Consider the following 14,821-nt stretch of genomic DNA (forward strand, 5'->3'; position numbering starts at 1 on the left):
AAAAAAAAAGTTATAACATTTTGGGTTCTTTTAAATTTCTTTCTGGCTTACAAGCTTTTTAGGATCCTGAGGACAGGTTTTCAGACTGTTCTCTACAATCACAGAAGTTAAAATCCTGCGTTTTTATATAGTCCTATAGTAGAAGAAGCTAAGGAATTACAAAAATCAACAAATACAATGAGTTTCACAATAAAATAATGAAAGCTGGTACAGTTTATGTATAGTGTAGATACACACACTGCCTGCTTATTCATACACATGCACAGTAGCTAAACCTTAAAGTTTATGTCGGGTGTGAAGTAGTCCCTAATATGTTTAAGAAAACACAAAGCTATCATCAAATAATGTGACAAACTTCTATATACTGGCCTGTGAGAAACTATGTTCTTCCTTTGCTTCTGAGACAGTCCGCACCACATGTATATTTTTAATTGACATGATAATTAAATCAAATTAAAAGTGCACTCAAATTATTTTATTCATTTATAATTAACAATAGGTACGTCTACACTACAGCGCTAATTCGAACTAACTTAGTTCGAATTAGTTAATTCGAACTAAGCTAATTCGAACTAACGCGTCTAGAACTAAAAACTAGTTCGAATTAGCGTTTTGCTAATTCGAACTAGCATGTCCACACAGAGTGGACCCTGAACAGAGGTTAAGGATGGCCGGAAGCAGTGCCGGCAAGGCATCAGATGAGGACTTAGAGCGTGGAGCTGCTGTCTCAGGCTAGCCGAGGGCTGTGCTTAAAGGGACCTGACCCCCATCCCGGACAGACAGTTCTCAGGGTTCCCCGCTTGCAAAGCAGTCCTGGCTTGGAGTGCCGTGAGTGCCCACACTGGGCACATCACAGTACTCGGCCATCAGACCAGCTGCACTTGCTGCAGGCTGCCATCTGAGGAGAGGGGGCAATTGGGGGGCTGCAGGAGAGCTTCCACCCCCAGAAGCCCGCAGAGCCAGCCCAGTCCTCCCCATCGGGGGCTCGTACCCCATTCCTCCCTCACCTCCTTCCACTTACCCTTCCCTAGCCCCTTTTCTTGATGTACAAAATAAAGGACAATTGTGTTCAAAAATGGAATCTGTCTTTATTGAACAAAACTGGGGGAGACTGGGAAAAGGATGTGGGAGAGGGGAAGAGAGAGGGTGGGAGAGGGGAGGGCAACTAAAATGATCAGGGGTTGGGAACAGGTCCCATATGAAGAGAAGCTAAAGAGACTGGGACTTTTCAGCTTAGAAAAGAGGAGATGGAGGGGGGACAGGATAGAGGTCTCTAACAGCAGGAGTTGGTGGAGAGGGTGCATAAAAAAAAGTTCTTCATTAGTTCCCATAAAGAAGGACTAGAGGACACCAAAGGAAAGGAATGGGTAGCAGGCTTCAAACTAGTAACAGAAAGTTGTTCTTCACAAAGCAAAGAGTCAACCTGTGGAACTCCTTGCTGCAGGAGGCTGTGAAGGCTAGAACTAGAACAGAGTTTAAAGGGAAGTGAGATCAAGTCATGGAGGTTGGGTCCATGGAGTGGTATTAGCCAGGGGGTAGGAGTGGTGTCCCTGCCCAAGGTTTGTGGAAGGCTGGAGAGGGATGGCACGAGACAAATGGCTTGGTCACTGTCTTCGGTCCATCCCCGCCAGGGTCCCTAGGGTTGGCGCTGTCGGCAGACAGGCTACTGGGCTAGATGGACCTTTGGTCTGACCCAGGACGGCCATTGTAAGCTCAGGGTCGGGGGTCTCAGTTGACCCCCTTGATTTTCATGCACACCTGCTCCTGGGTGGCCAGGCTGGCAGCTCTCCTGCCCCAGACAGCCACTTTCCTGTGCCTAGTGCGGAGATCGTGGACGAGGTCCACGATGTCCGCACTAGCCCAGGCGGGTGCCCGCCTCTTGCGGTCACGGGCAAGCTCCTGGGAGCCGCCAGCCTGGTCCCGGGAAGAGGGGGAGGGCTGGGGGCATCGGTTGGCTGGCTCTAGCCGTGCCAGGTGCAGGGTCTGCTGGCTGGGTGCTGGCAGGCTTGCACCTGGCAGGGGCACCGTAGCCAGCCCGTGCCCCTTTAAGGGGTCCGGGGCCGGGAGGGGGGCAATAGAGTTTCCCTGGTGTTGGCCAGAGTGGCCACCAGGGAAACCTGGGGAGGGCTAGCCTCCCACTAGTTCGAATTAAGGGGCTACACACCCCTTAATTCGAACTAGCTAGTTCGAACTAGGCTTAATCCTCGTAAAATGAGGTTTTCCTAGTTCGAACTAAGCGCTCCGCTAGTTCGAATTAAGTTCGAACTAGCAGAGCGCTAGTGTAGCGCCTATGAAAGTTAGTTCGAACTAACGTCCGTTAGTTCGAATTAACTCTGTAGTGTAGACATACCCATAGAGGGGGGGCGTTAATCACAACTTAGGTACGTAGCATTAATATGACTTTAGACTGCATGCACATTTGGTGTAAGCTACTAGCTATCAGAAAACAAAATAAAACTATGTGAACTCAAAGACCTGCTCTACAATTAAAGATATGACTTCAGCACAGAAGAGTAGAAATTAGTCATTCTAAACTACGATGCTGAAGATCAAAAGAACATAAGTAAGATTAAATTTTCCATCAAAGCATATTTTAAGGATGAATTTAGCCACCAGAAGTCTTTTCTTCAGACCATTTCTCACATCCTAAATCACCCAAGACACAGATCCGCACAGCTAAATATAAACGGCAGCACAGTAACAGAAATGGGTTAGGGAATGTCAGTCATTCATCACACATATAGTGTTGATGTGAACTTTAGAAGCACCTATATATATTCAACCAGAAATAGAGATAAAACCACCAGTCTTCTTTACCTTGTACTCTCAATTAAATTGCTCATATGACATATACTCTAAATAGGAATAGACACATTGTTGGGGGAATGTTTTAATATAAGATGCATTTTTTCATGTACATTATGTGCCACAAAACCAGCTAGTCTCAACCTCTGACTTTTTCAGAAAGCTCTGGAGAGATTTCTCAAAGGTGCCACTTAAGAAAAAGATGCTTAGAGACATGGCGGGGGGGGGGGGGGATTTATTATAAAAGATTTTGTTGGCTCTCTTTCTTAAAGAAAACTATAGCAATGATGCTTAAAGCAGTTTGTGAAGAACAGAAAAGTCTGGCCCTCAGCCTTGATCTCCAGTTCTGTAAATCCCTCTTAGTGTGTGCATGCTGTGCTTCTACAGGAGAAAAAAAATCAATAAAGTATTCTTATAAACTCATAAAACAGGATTAATACAGAGAATTTTTTACTTTCCAAAATTTGTTTTCAACTCACTGTTGGCTTTAAATACACTAAACCCATTGTACCCTGCTAGAATCAGGTTTCTGGGAAAAGAACTTCCAATGTACATACAATGTTTATTACATTAGTTGATCCTATTATTTCTTACATTCCTCTCTTAGTGAGTCACGAGCTTTATAAATCACCAGCATGTCTCAGTGCTGATCTGGAGAGACCATCTCCAAGGGCAAGAGGGATGCTCAAACTCCATACCTCTGTGCTTTGTTGAGGGCACTAACAATGGCGCTATAAACCAGGTTTTGTGATATGAATAGGTGACACTTAAGAACCTGGTAGAAAACCATCAATTCATTTCACACAGGCCATAGAACAGTTATTAGACAGTAGTGACTTTCAGTCACTGCCAGTGTAGGGCTGATTTGAACCAGAGACTTAGTGAGAAATGGGTCCATATTTTATAACCGCTGAGATATGAAAACAAAGGATCTATAAACTAAATTTTAGAATGAAATTCTGACTGAATGACAATCTGTAGTCACATAACAGTGGAGGAAAATTTGAAAAGGGATTCACAGAATGTATAACATGGATAATGATGTGCATGTCTGAGATCAGAACATAAGTTCAACTAAACAGCTGCCAAAATGAAAGCTATGATAACAAATTCCAGAACAATAGACTAATAGGAGACTTATCACAAATCAAAGCATTAGTTAATTCTTCAGGGAACATGAATAAGGATTACAGTGTGCATGATATCTGAATAGTTATTTGATGGAATTTAAGAAAAGAAATCTGATTGTTTTAGGGAAGGAATCTAAAAATAATGCTAGACTGAAAATAATTCTCTCTAAATTGCTTTCTGAATCACCATTTTAGCCATCGGGGCTTTTTTGCACAAAATAGTACTGTGCTATCTACACTGGCCCTCTTGCGCAAATGATTTGCCCGAACAGGAGCAGCACAGTTTTTCCACAAAAACACTGACGATCTTACATGAGATCGTCAGTGTTCTTGTGGAAATTCAAGCGGCCAGTGTAGACAGCTGGCAAGTTTTTCCGCAAAAGCAGATGATTTTGTGGAAAAACTTGCCAGTCTAGACACAGCCGCATAAAGCTTTGGTCACTCAAGAACCTCAAAGTATTTTAGAAAAGTTAATTAATCCTCACAAACGCACCTCCCACCCCTACAGAGGTACGACAGGGAGGTTTTTTCCTAGTGCACAGATGGATAAACAGACAGAAAGAGTCTAAAGGCTACTTTGTGTCTTTAAGGCACAACTCTAAGCAGCAGAAGAGTAACATGGCTTCCGCAGAAACCAGTTAGGACTGGACCTCCAGGCTTCCTGATACACAGCTCAGGAAAATTTCACAAACCTCATTATCCTTTAGGTCCATGAACCCTATTTTCCTTGGTGCAAAGTACATCCCCAGGAACATGTGCTTAGATTGTCAGCTTTTGGGGGCATGTATTTGTACAGCCCCAGCACAACATAGTCTTGGTCTATGGGCGGGTGCTTCAATATTATAAGTACTAGGTAATAATGACAGATACATATTATATGTACAGACTTTTCTATGGCACTGATCACCAGTGCCTCTGCACAGCTTAATTATGTTAATGAATGTGCCATAAGGCTACCCTGGCAGGGAGGGACAAGACAAATTTTACACCACAAGGTACACAGAACTCAAGCAGGGAGCCAAACTGCAGTTGCCCATAGGGCATCTGTCACAATCTTATAAAACTGAGCGTAACAATCAGGAAAGTCACATTTTTAAGAGCAACTATCATCTCCTGGATCACACACAGGAAAGCTCTGAGTTTCTTCTACAGTATATTTTTAACAGAGACTATTAACCAGCAATCTGCTACTCAACTCACCCCTACTGAAATCAAGTCTTACAATAAATATGGACAATAAAACAGATAGCCATGAGCCTGGCCATTAGGGTTGCCAGGTGTCCACTTTTCGCCCAGTGTTCTTTTTATTTGGGGGGGGGGGGGGGAAAGGTGTTCAGTATTTTTTGTTAAACCATCTGGCAACCCTACTGGCTATCCCTCTAATGTACTGTATACTTAGAAAAGACTAAGTACCAGACTCATAGATTTCTAATTTACTGGTTTAATTTGAATGTCTAATTTGCAGTTTGCCTATTTCCGGGGCGGGGGGAGAAAAACTCACTTTTCACATTCTTCCCTCATGGAGTTAGAGTTATTAGTAAGATTATCTGTATTATCCACTCCAACTAGATTATATTTTCATTAGCACTAACATCACTTTTTTGTAAAGGACAGTGTGTTAGCACCATCTTACTTTTTCCCCATGACTAGAAGGCTGTGTCTACAGCTGTTACCCCCATCAATATAATATTAAGAACAGACAGTTAAAGAGAAAGAATGCTGGATGGAGACTTGCAATCCCATAAGGATGCTTCTCTAACGAAACACTGCTGCTGGAATGTGGGAATTAATTAGCATCTTTGGCCTAGTCTACACGAAACCGTCCACATACACATCAATCTAAGATACGCTATGCGAACAGTGAAGCTCAAGACACTTACCGCAGTGTCTGCCATGTAATAAGGTCAGTGGGGCCTGCTCTCCTGTCAACTCTACCTGTTCTTCTCCTCCTGGTGCAGTAGCAGAGTTAACAGAAGAGTGATCGGAGGTCAATTTATTGAGTCTAAGCAGACACAATAAATCAACTGCAGTGCATAGATCATTGCAGCGTTGATCCACGTGGTGAAGACAAGAACTAAGACACAGAAAAGTTCTTTTCTCCATCGTGTCCATTTAAACGTCAAACTCTTTCTCGCCTTATTTCTTAGTATAACATGGACTCAATCCCCATTGAGGCCTCTCAATACCATGATAACAAAATAATAATTATTTGAGTTAATAATTAGCACTAAAGAATGAATCTGCAAAAAGTTTTTCCTGCTATTACATTCTTCCAGCATATGATGTGTAAGCATTGAGCTTGCTTTCAAAATTCCAGAATCAAGGCAAACCTAATGCCATTATTAAATAACTAATAATAATATCCAGCACTGGATGCACTGAAATCTCACCCCCTTTATTAGAGAAGATGTTAATAGACAACTTGACTTTCATCATGTTAAGGAATGTATGCCAAGGACAGTTGTTTAATTGTTTAACAATTTACTTCACTTTATTAAAATTGTACTATGAATAAGTAAACCAAGTCAATACTGAACCAAAAAAAAAAAGTCCTTGAATTTAATGAGTCAAGAATATTCCAGCAGCGTGGCCAATGGGGGAGGGTTTGGGACATGGGGGCTACTTCCCTGGTCTGTTAGCAAGCAAGATGGTGGAGCCCCAGCCCTGCTGGCCACTCTCTTGGTGGTGCAGTTGCCCCCAGTGGCCACTTTCAGTATTTCATCCCTCTTCTCTGTGCCCCTCCCTGTCACACCCCTCCTTTCTCTGTCCCTTCCTTTCCATGTTATGGGAAACAGTCCAATTCCTGGTACTTCCCATTTTCTTGGTCCAAACAAACCTGACCTGGCTTTAAGTCAGGATAAGAAGAAGATGCATACTAAATTTGGTGGTCCTAGCTCTTACCATTTAGGAGCGGTTCTTGAACAAACAGAGTTACAGATGACAGACATGTCTAAAATATATAAATAAGATAGATGACTCATACTTCTTGCACATGTATCACACACTCACCCTCACCATAATGTTTTGTAACACTATGCCCCTGAAAGTATACCTGCAATGCCCTGTTATTATGAAGACTAAATTTCTAGCAGAGATTAACACAAGTATAGTAGGAAGTCAAATATTCCAATAAATCTTCTTGCATGTACATTTGATGACACCGTGCTCAGAAGAATAAACTTTCTTTCTTCTTTCTAAACAATACCAAAAGAATTTAGATCCATTATGATATGTAAATTACTTTACAGATGCCTTTATTTGGCATTGGTGCAGATCTTCAAACCTTACCGAGCATCAAATCAACAGAACACAAATAAAAAAAATGTTGAAGGTCATGATTTGGCAAAAGTCCTACCACTCTCACATTGCACATAAATCTCCTGAAATGTTTCCCCCACCTTCATCCCCACACCTCAAAAGTGTCCCTCGCTCTTCAACTGCATACAGAATAAAATGGGACTACCTCCCTGTCATAAGTAAACATGCACATACTTTAAACAAGGGGAAGTAACAGAATTTCTTCACTGATAGAAAAGATGAAATCATATGTCTAAACACAACTTGACACACCAAAAAAAAACCCAGCTGAATGGTATGTCTGCAGAATTTCAGCATTATCTATTTATTCTTTAACAGTCAGTTAAGACAAAAATACAGCAGTTTTTCATAAAACAAGTTCACTCAAAGCTGAGGGTTCCCTATAGCTGTAAATATGATTTCCACAGTGCAATACTCTGAAATATTTCATGTCTTGCATTTTTCATTATGAACAGAAATCCTCTGTACATTAGGATTCCCAGTTACCTAATATATTAAGACCTACATGGTTCATCCTGAAAAGACATGTTATGTTTCTCATTAACAGACTTGCACCATAATTAGTTCACATGCTACACAAACACCAGGCCAGTTTAACTGGAGAAAGCTAGCACATTCTCAGACAGTAAGGTGGATTTGTGAGCGTTTGAACACAGGAATAAAAGAAATGCCAGTGCAAATAAGACAAAATACCTAGTCTCAAAGCACAGACGGAGCAAAAGAAAAATCCATATGTTTCATGTATCAGAAATACAATCTCAAATAGAGAATCACAGTGGACCAATGCTTAAATAAATCAGACTGTCTGCTCAGCGCACCCCACTTGGAGTCCTGGCATGCTGGTCAGGACAGCACTTTGCTCCAGCTGGCCTGCTTCCAGACTTTAACTGTGCTGGCATTTGTTTCTAGAGAAGCAGAGAGGGAGAAACTGGTTTAAATATATCTCAGCAGTCTTCAGCAGAAACTTTTGCTGAAGAGTGTAGCATTAAGATAAGCTATTGAATCAACAATGCACGCACCATTATATGTCTTTATGCTCCATAAGTTAGTTTTGGATGCAGAGGGCATTTTCAGTAATAAACCAGGATAAATGGGCAAAATACAAATTCTGTCATCTATGTTTTCAGTCTCTATTTAAAAAAAGAAACCAGATCTATTAAAGGTAAGATTTGTCAATATGCTGGAGTTTTACATATATCAAGCTATTGTAAAACTATCAAAGTATTTTTTTCTATGCCGTTATTAATTTTGAGCTAGCAAGAATAGGAACAGTTGTAAACCATAGAGATTAGATAGTTTCATGTTAGTCCTGAACAAGTTTGACATAGAAATCACGTGAATGTGGGATAAAAAAGAAACAACCTGGGTTAAATATAAGTAACTGTGATTTATTTCCTTTTACCACTAATGTTATAAATGTTCAATTGAAGGGTCTGATCCTGAGAGATACCAAATACCCACAACATCCCTCGATTTCAGTGGAAGTTGTAAGTGCTGAGAACTTCCCTTGGTCTGGTCCTGCATGATTGTGATAAACAGAGATTTAAGAGATACACGGAATTGGCACAAAACTTCACAGAAAACAAGTTTCCAAATCATATACCCAAGATTATATAAAAAATGGATTTCAGATTTGTGTATATAAATTGCCAAGTCAGAAGGGCTTGGGCAGGCTTTCTGAGAACAGCAGCAATACCATGCTATATCTGTCTACTTCTATGCCCCTCCCTCAATCGTTTTGAGTATTGGACGATCCCACAAACATTCCTCCATTTATCCTCTCAGAACCAGGATCATTCCCATTTTACAGACTAGGAACCAAGGTGCAGAGAAACCATGAGCCAAATGTTGTCAACACTTGCTCTGTTTGTTTTCTTAAAACACCCAGCTTCTGCAGATGATTATATGAGACTCTTACCTTTCCTTTAAAAAGAGTCCATTTCTAGCCCTCGTAGTTTCAAAGAAGAGCTTGAAAACATGTATTCTAGCAGTTCTAAAAACAGAAGGCACGTTTTTAATAAATTTTGGGGTTTTTTACAATTAATTGCATGATTTTTGAATGGTATTGGCAATTACCAAGATTTTCAAAAAACCTCAGTACCAGATTTTCAGAATGTAGCCATAAGTATCACACTCCCCCAACTGCTTCTACTGAGTGCTAGATACTTTTATAAGTCTGGATCCAACTGTGGATACTGAAACCCTGGTCTTGAGGGACTACAGCAAGGTCACAGAAAGTAATTAGCAGAGACAGGAATTGAACTCAGGTCTTTAGAGTCCAAGTCCCAAGCTGTCAGCACAAGATCATCTTTCCTTCTGACCAATCACCAATAATCAAATTATTCTGAGCAGCGATTGTGTATTCACAGGAAACTCTTCTTAGTCCAATTACAAAAATTTATAATTTTTCAAACAAACTGCACAAAATCATCTTAAATCATTTTGAACAATGAAACTGAAGACATCTATCTGTTTGTGGATAATCCAAGTTCAGAAAAATAAATTATATCATTTATTGCAAAGTATTCACTCAGCTCTGCCCCCCAGTACAATGAATAAACAAGATTTTGCATCACTGAAAAATTAAGATTAAAACATAGGTAGGGTTGCCAGATGGTTTAATCAAAAATATCAAACACTCTCGCCTCCCCAAAAAAAAAAACCACCAGGGAAAAAATTCTGTTGAGAAGAAAAAAGGGGGAGACCAAAGCTGTTAAGCAAAACAAAAAAACAAAAAAACTATGCCTTTAAAATGGCCCCACACCTCACTCCCACACCCTTGCCAGATGCAGCGGGGAAAATTGTCACCGCTGGGCTTCCGTCCCACAGAAACATTTTACATGTCCGGTATTTTCTGTGTTTTTTTACCAGACGGGGGACGCGAATACCAGACTATCTGGGTGAATACCAGACACTGGCAACCCTAAGTAGGATGTTTTAAGTTAAAGACTCAAAAGTCAGCCTATGGAAACTCAGTCTTAAATAGACAAATTCAAGGTGGATCTTCTTTTACACTCAGATTTTGTGCAACACAACATGTGTTATTCTGAAGATACAGGAGCAATCAAGTGAAGAACAGCCTGCACGTGCTTCACAAAGTTCCTGTTTAGATTTTCACATCTTACTCTAACTGCAGGGAAAACAGAGTAAAGCTTGCTAACACCAGAGAACTGAATCAAATGACAGCTGGAAACCAACCTATTTTTGCTAGATGTGAAGTTATTAAAAAAGCCCAGGGGAAAAAGAGGAGGAGGAAAAAGGGAGCAACACATATTCAAGTTCCTTGAAAAAGAAGCTACTTGAGTCAGCTACCATATTTCCTTCTTTTTAATTTATATTCATGCCATGCATCCAGAAACTTACAGTGTGAAAAGGAGTAGAAGGAATGGGTTACTTTGGCCAGTGCTATGTACCAACTCACTTTTTTTTTTCCAGGGAATACTTTTGTTCAAAACAAAACATTAAAAATGTGACATTCAGGACAAAAAAAGAGGAAGAAATAATTCATCATCATTAGAGGTACTGAACTCTCTAGCATGTGCATCAATTCTCCTACATCTAAGATAACTAGATGGTAAAGAAACAACTCCTTGCCACATCTGAGTCCCAAGACATATTTCTGTTGTTTTCTAAAGTAGATAACTACATTTAAACGAAACCTATTCAGTCATATACCATGATGGTGTTTTCTGAAAAAACTTGAAAAACAACAAATTGTCTAGCAGCACCTTAAAGACTAACAAAAAAATGTAGATGGTATCATGAGATTTCGTGGGTACAACCCACTTCTTTAGATGGGTTGTACACATGAAAGTTCATGATACCATCTACATGTTTTGTTAGTATTTAAGGTGCTGCTAGACTATTCGTTGTTTTCTAAGTTTTTCCAGTTACAGACTAGCCCTCTGAAGCTTTTCTAAAAAAGTTACAGAACAACAGTGATAGAAAAGAAAAACTAACAATTTCAAGTCTGAGTATTCAAGGAGGTTAAAATGTTTTCCCACTGGTTTTTGTATGTTACCATTCTTGAGGTCTGATTTGTGTCCATTTATTCTATTGCACTGTCTAGTTTGTCCAGTGTACATGGCAGTCGGGCACTGCTAGCACATGATAGCAAATATCACATTAGTAGATGTGTAGGAGAAAGAGCCTTTCATGGTATCGCTGATGTGATTAGATCCTAGGATGTCACCAGGGTAGATGTGTGGACAGAGTTGGCAATGGGGTTTGTTGCAGGGATTGGTTCTTAGCTTAGTGTTTCTGTTGTGGAGTGTGTGGTTGGTGGTAGGGATGTTAAATATTGGTTAATAGAATAGTCCAGTAACCTCTTGAATTCTTATCAGTTACTGGACTATTCTATAGTACTCAGGGGCAGGGCTGGCAGCCAGTTCGCTCCGGCCCCACTCCTGAGGTAGCCCCTGCCACTCCGCACTCCTGTATTAGAGGCAGCAGCATGGGGTGCCAGGCAGGAGTTGGTCCGCAAGGGCCAGTTGAAAAACCAGCTTCCCTCACAGACCAGCTGCCTAACACTCTGTATCAGAGGCAGCAGCGCAGGATGGCAGCAGCCCCTGTCTGGGGGGGGACTGAGCTCCTGGGCCCAGCATGAACCAGGACTGAACAAGGCTGCCTGTCCGCCTGGCTCCTAATACATTTTAAATGCAGAGCTGCAGCAGGGGTACAGCATGTGGGGAGAAGACATGAAGGGGAGGGGACTGGGCAGCTAACTCTGCAGGGCTCATTAGGCTAGGCAGACCCATTGCAAGCCAGGACTGAGCTGGGCAGCTAGCCAGTCTTCTAAAAAATTTACTGGCAGGGAGGAGAAGGTAACGCATATAGTCTATAGCATTAACCTATACGCTTTTGCTTATCAGTTAATTGGTTAATTGCATCCCTAGTTGGTGGTATGTGTTTCAGGTTGAGGGGCTGTCAGTAAGCAAGGACAAGCCTGCCTCCAAAGATCAAAGAGAGCAAGTGATTGTCATCTAGAATAGGTTGTAGATGCTTGATGATGTGTTTGAGACAGGCCCACTAATGGCGGAGGGGGAGGGAGGAGAGAGTACGGGGCAGTTGCCTGTGAACCCAGTGATTCAAAGGATCCTTTAAATCAAGCCTGGAGCCCTGCCCTCATCCCAGCTCTGAGGGCTGGTGAGGAAGCACTGCCTGTCCTCTGCTTGATGCCCCACCCCTCTCAAATTCCCACCCCTTCTGGGAGCATGAGCTACCCTCCCCCCCTTACCCAGTGGCCCACGGAGGCTGTCAGTACCCCTTGTTGTAGAGGTTTTAGCTGGGGGCTGGACATATGGGTCAGTGGCATTCTGTTGCTTTCTTTGTTGAGTCTGTCTTGTAATAGGTAACTTAGATTCCATCCTCAAGCAAAAAACAAAAACAAAAAAAAACAACACCTCCACACCTTAAAAAACAGGCTGTAACATTGAAAGTGCTGAACTGGAATTCTCTCTCATTACAATAAGTTATTTTCCACTTTAGAAATTCTCACCTTCTTACCCACATCCACCTTGACTGAATTAGCTTGGTTGTAACACTCCCATCTCTGTATCCTACTATGTCTTTTTCCTTTACTTCATGCATCTGATGAAGTTGCAACTCGGGAAAGTTTATGTCATAATAAAAATGTTAGTCTTTAAGGTGTCCTTTTTGTTTTTGCTGAAACAGACTAACACGGCTACTTCTGAAACCTGTCTAATGAAATGAGCAGATGCTCTCAGTATCTATATGCATGTCTAATCCTCTAAATATTGCTAAGTTATTGTGACAGTGAGGTCCACATGTTACATATGCATTGGGTAAAAAAAGCATTTAATCGGTTTTATATTTGTTCCCTTTCCATTGCAATTAATCTCTCATCAATTTCATACTATGAGAAAGAAAAGGTAAACTGAGTGTTCTTACCCTATGTAATTGGTTAAAGTCAATATTTAACCAAAAGGAAATGTTGGGAAGAGAGTGGTGCTGTGACATACTCTCTCCAACACAGAGGCCAGGCCAGTGTGATGTGTACATCATCTGATAATAAGCCTCTCTATCACAAAAAATACCTGAGGCAGGGGCTGGGCAGAGAAATCCCTGAGCAGCGGCTCCCATCATCCACAGGAAGTAGTTTGCAAAGAAGTAACAGGAAAATAAGTTGCATTCATAATAAATAACATGCAGTCCAAAGCAAGGAAGGAAGCGATGCTACAAATCAGATTAATTCCAGCCAGTCAGCACCACCTCCTCGACAGTCAGATAAACTCCAGGTCCCCCACACAGCCACATAAACAAGATTGCCTCCAGTACCACTCCTCCAGATCAGTTAGTCCGGCCCCTGCCCACATAAAGCCAGAATCTCTCAAGTCTCCCTCTACCGGCTCTTCCGCTCTCTCTCCCACCAGCCCCCATCCACGAACTAGAGAGTCATACCAAACTTTCCCGTTCAGAGACTCATCTTCCCTCATTTCCCCCAAATCATCCACTCTTGCCCACTCTCCTCCCAAACCAGAGTCACTCCTGCTCCTTCCTCCCTCCCAGAGTCACTCCGGCTCCAATCTCTTTCCCCTGCCTCCTCCCCAGATCAGAGTCACTGACTCCTGCTCCCTTTACCCCCCCAACTGGAATCACTCCAGCCCCCCCCCCCCCCGAGTTAGAATGGTTCTAATCTACTTCAGTTTAGTCACTCCTGCTGCCCTCTCCATCTCCACAATCGGAGTCACTCCCACGCACTAGAGTTACACTAGTCTTCCCCATCCAGACACTGCCCCCTCCTCCTTCCTCCCAAATCAGAGTCGCTGACTCCTGCTCCCTTTACCCCCCCCCAACTGGAATCACTCCAGCCCCCCCCCCCCGAGTTAGAATGGTTCTAATCTACTTCAGTTTAGTCACTCCTGCTGCCCTCTCCATCTCCACAATCGGAGTCACTCCCACGAACTAGAGTTACACTAGTCTTCCCCATCCAGACACTGCCCCCTCCTCCTTCCTCCCAAATCAGAGTGACTCCAAGGCTCCAGCCACCTTGATTTGGGGCGAGTAAAGGGCTGGAGCGACTCCGATTTGGGGGGAGGAGAGTAACTTCTGCTCCTTCTGTCCCAGCTCCGCAGCACAAGCCGGAGCCACCCCGGCCCCCTCCCTCACCCCAAAGCGGAGTGACTCCGAGCCCTGCCCGCCCGCACAACCCAGAGTCATGTCTGCCCTTCGCCCCCAAACTAGTTTCACTCCAGCCCGCGCTCCGGGTCACGCCAGCCCCTGCGGCACCCCAGAGGGGGTGGGAGCACCTCCCCTCACGGACCCCATCCCTGCCCTCTCACCTGCCCTCCCCGCTGGGCTCCCCGGGCTGCGCTGGGTTCCGGCCGCCGAGGCTGCGTGTTGCTCCCGTTGGCAAGTAACAGTCTCCAGGGCTACGGTCACTATGGCGCCTCGCGCGGGGTCTCAAGGCAACTGTTGCTAGCCTCTCCTCTGACGTCACACACGGGCCCTCGCCCTCTTCCCGAGGAAGGGAGTTGGGGCGGGGAACTGGGTCGCGCAGCAGGCTGGTTGGCCCTAGGCCTGTCGCTCGCATAAGGGGCGGGGTGGAA

At 43.0% G+C, this 14,821-nt stretch overlaps 1 protein-coding gene across 10 annotated transcripts in view; it reads right to left on the bottom strand.

Moving 5' to 3' along the window:
* The window catches only part of RFX2 (regulatory factor X2), a 107,813-nt gene extending 93,118 nt beyond the window's left edge, over positions 1-14,695 (bottom strand). For 5 of the 10 annotated variants that reach the window (XM_089775044.1, XM_089775043.1, XM_089775042.1 and 2 more), the window contains exon 1: positions 14,555-14,695. The gene's annotated coding sequence lies outside the window, so the exon portion shown is untranslated. Of the gene's footprint in view, positions 1-9,171; positions 9,247-12,750; positions 13,800-14,554 lie in introns of those variants that run through there. The other 5 variants (XM_075902988.2, XM_075902984.2, XM_075902987.2 and 2 more) reach the window with 4 other exon arrangements.
* Between the last annotated feature and the right edge of the window lie 126 nt (positions 14,696-14,821).

This window comes from Pelodiscus sinensis, chromosome 32, assembly GCF_052426305.1.
Source record: "Pelodiscus sinensis isolate ZL-2025 chromosome 32, ASM5242630v1, whole genome shotgun sequence".
Taxonomy (NCBI): domain Eukaryota; kingdom Metazoa; phylum Chordata; order Testudines; family Trionychidae; genus Pelodiscus; species Pelodiscus sinensis.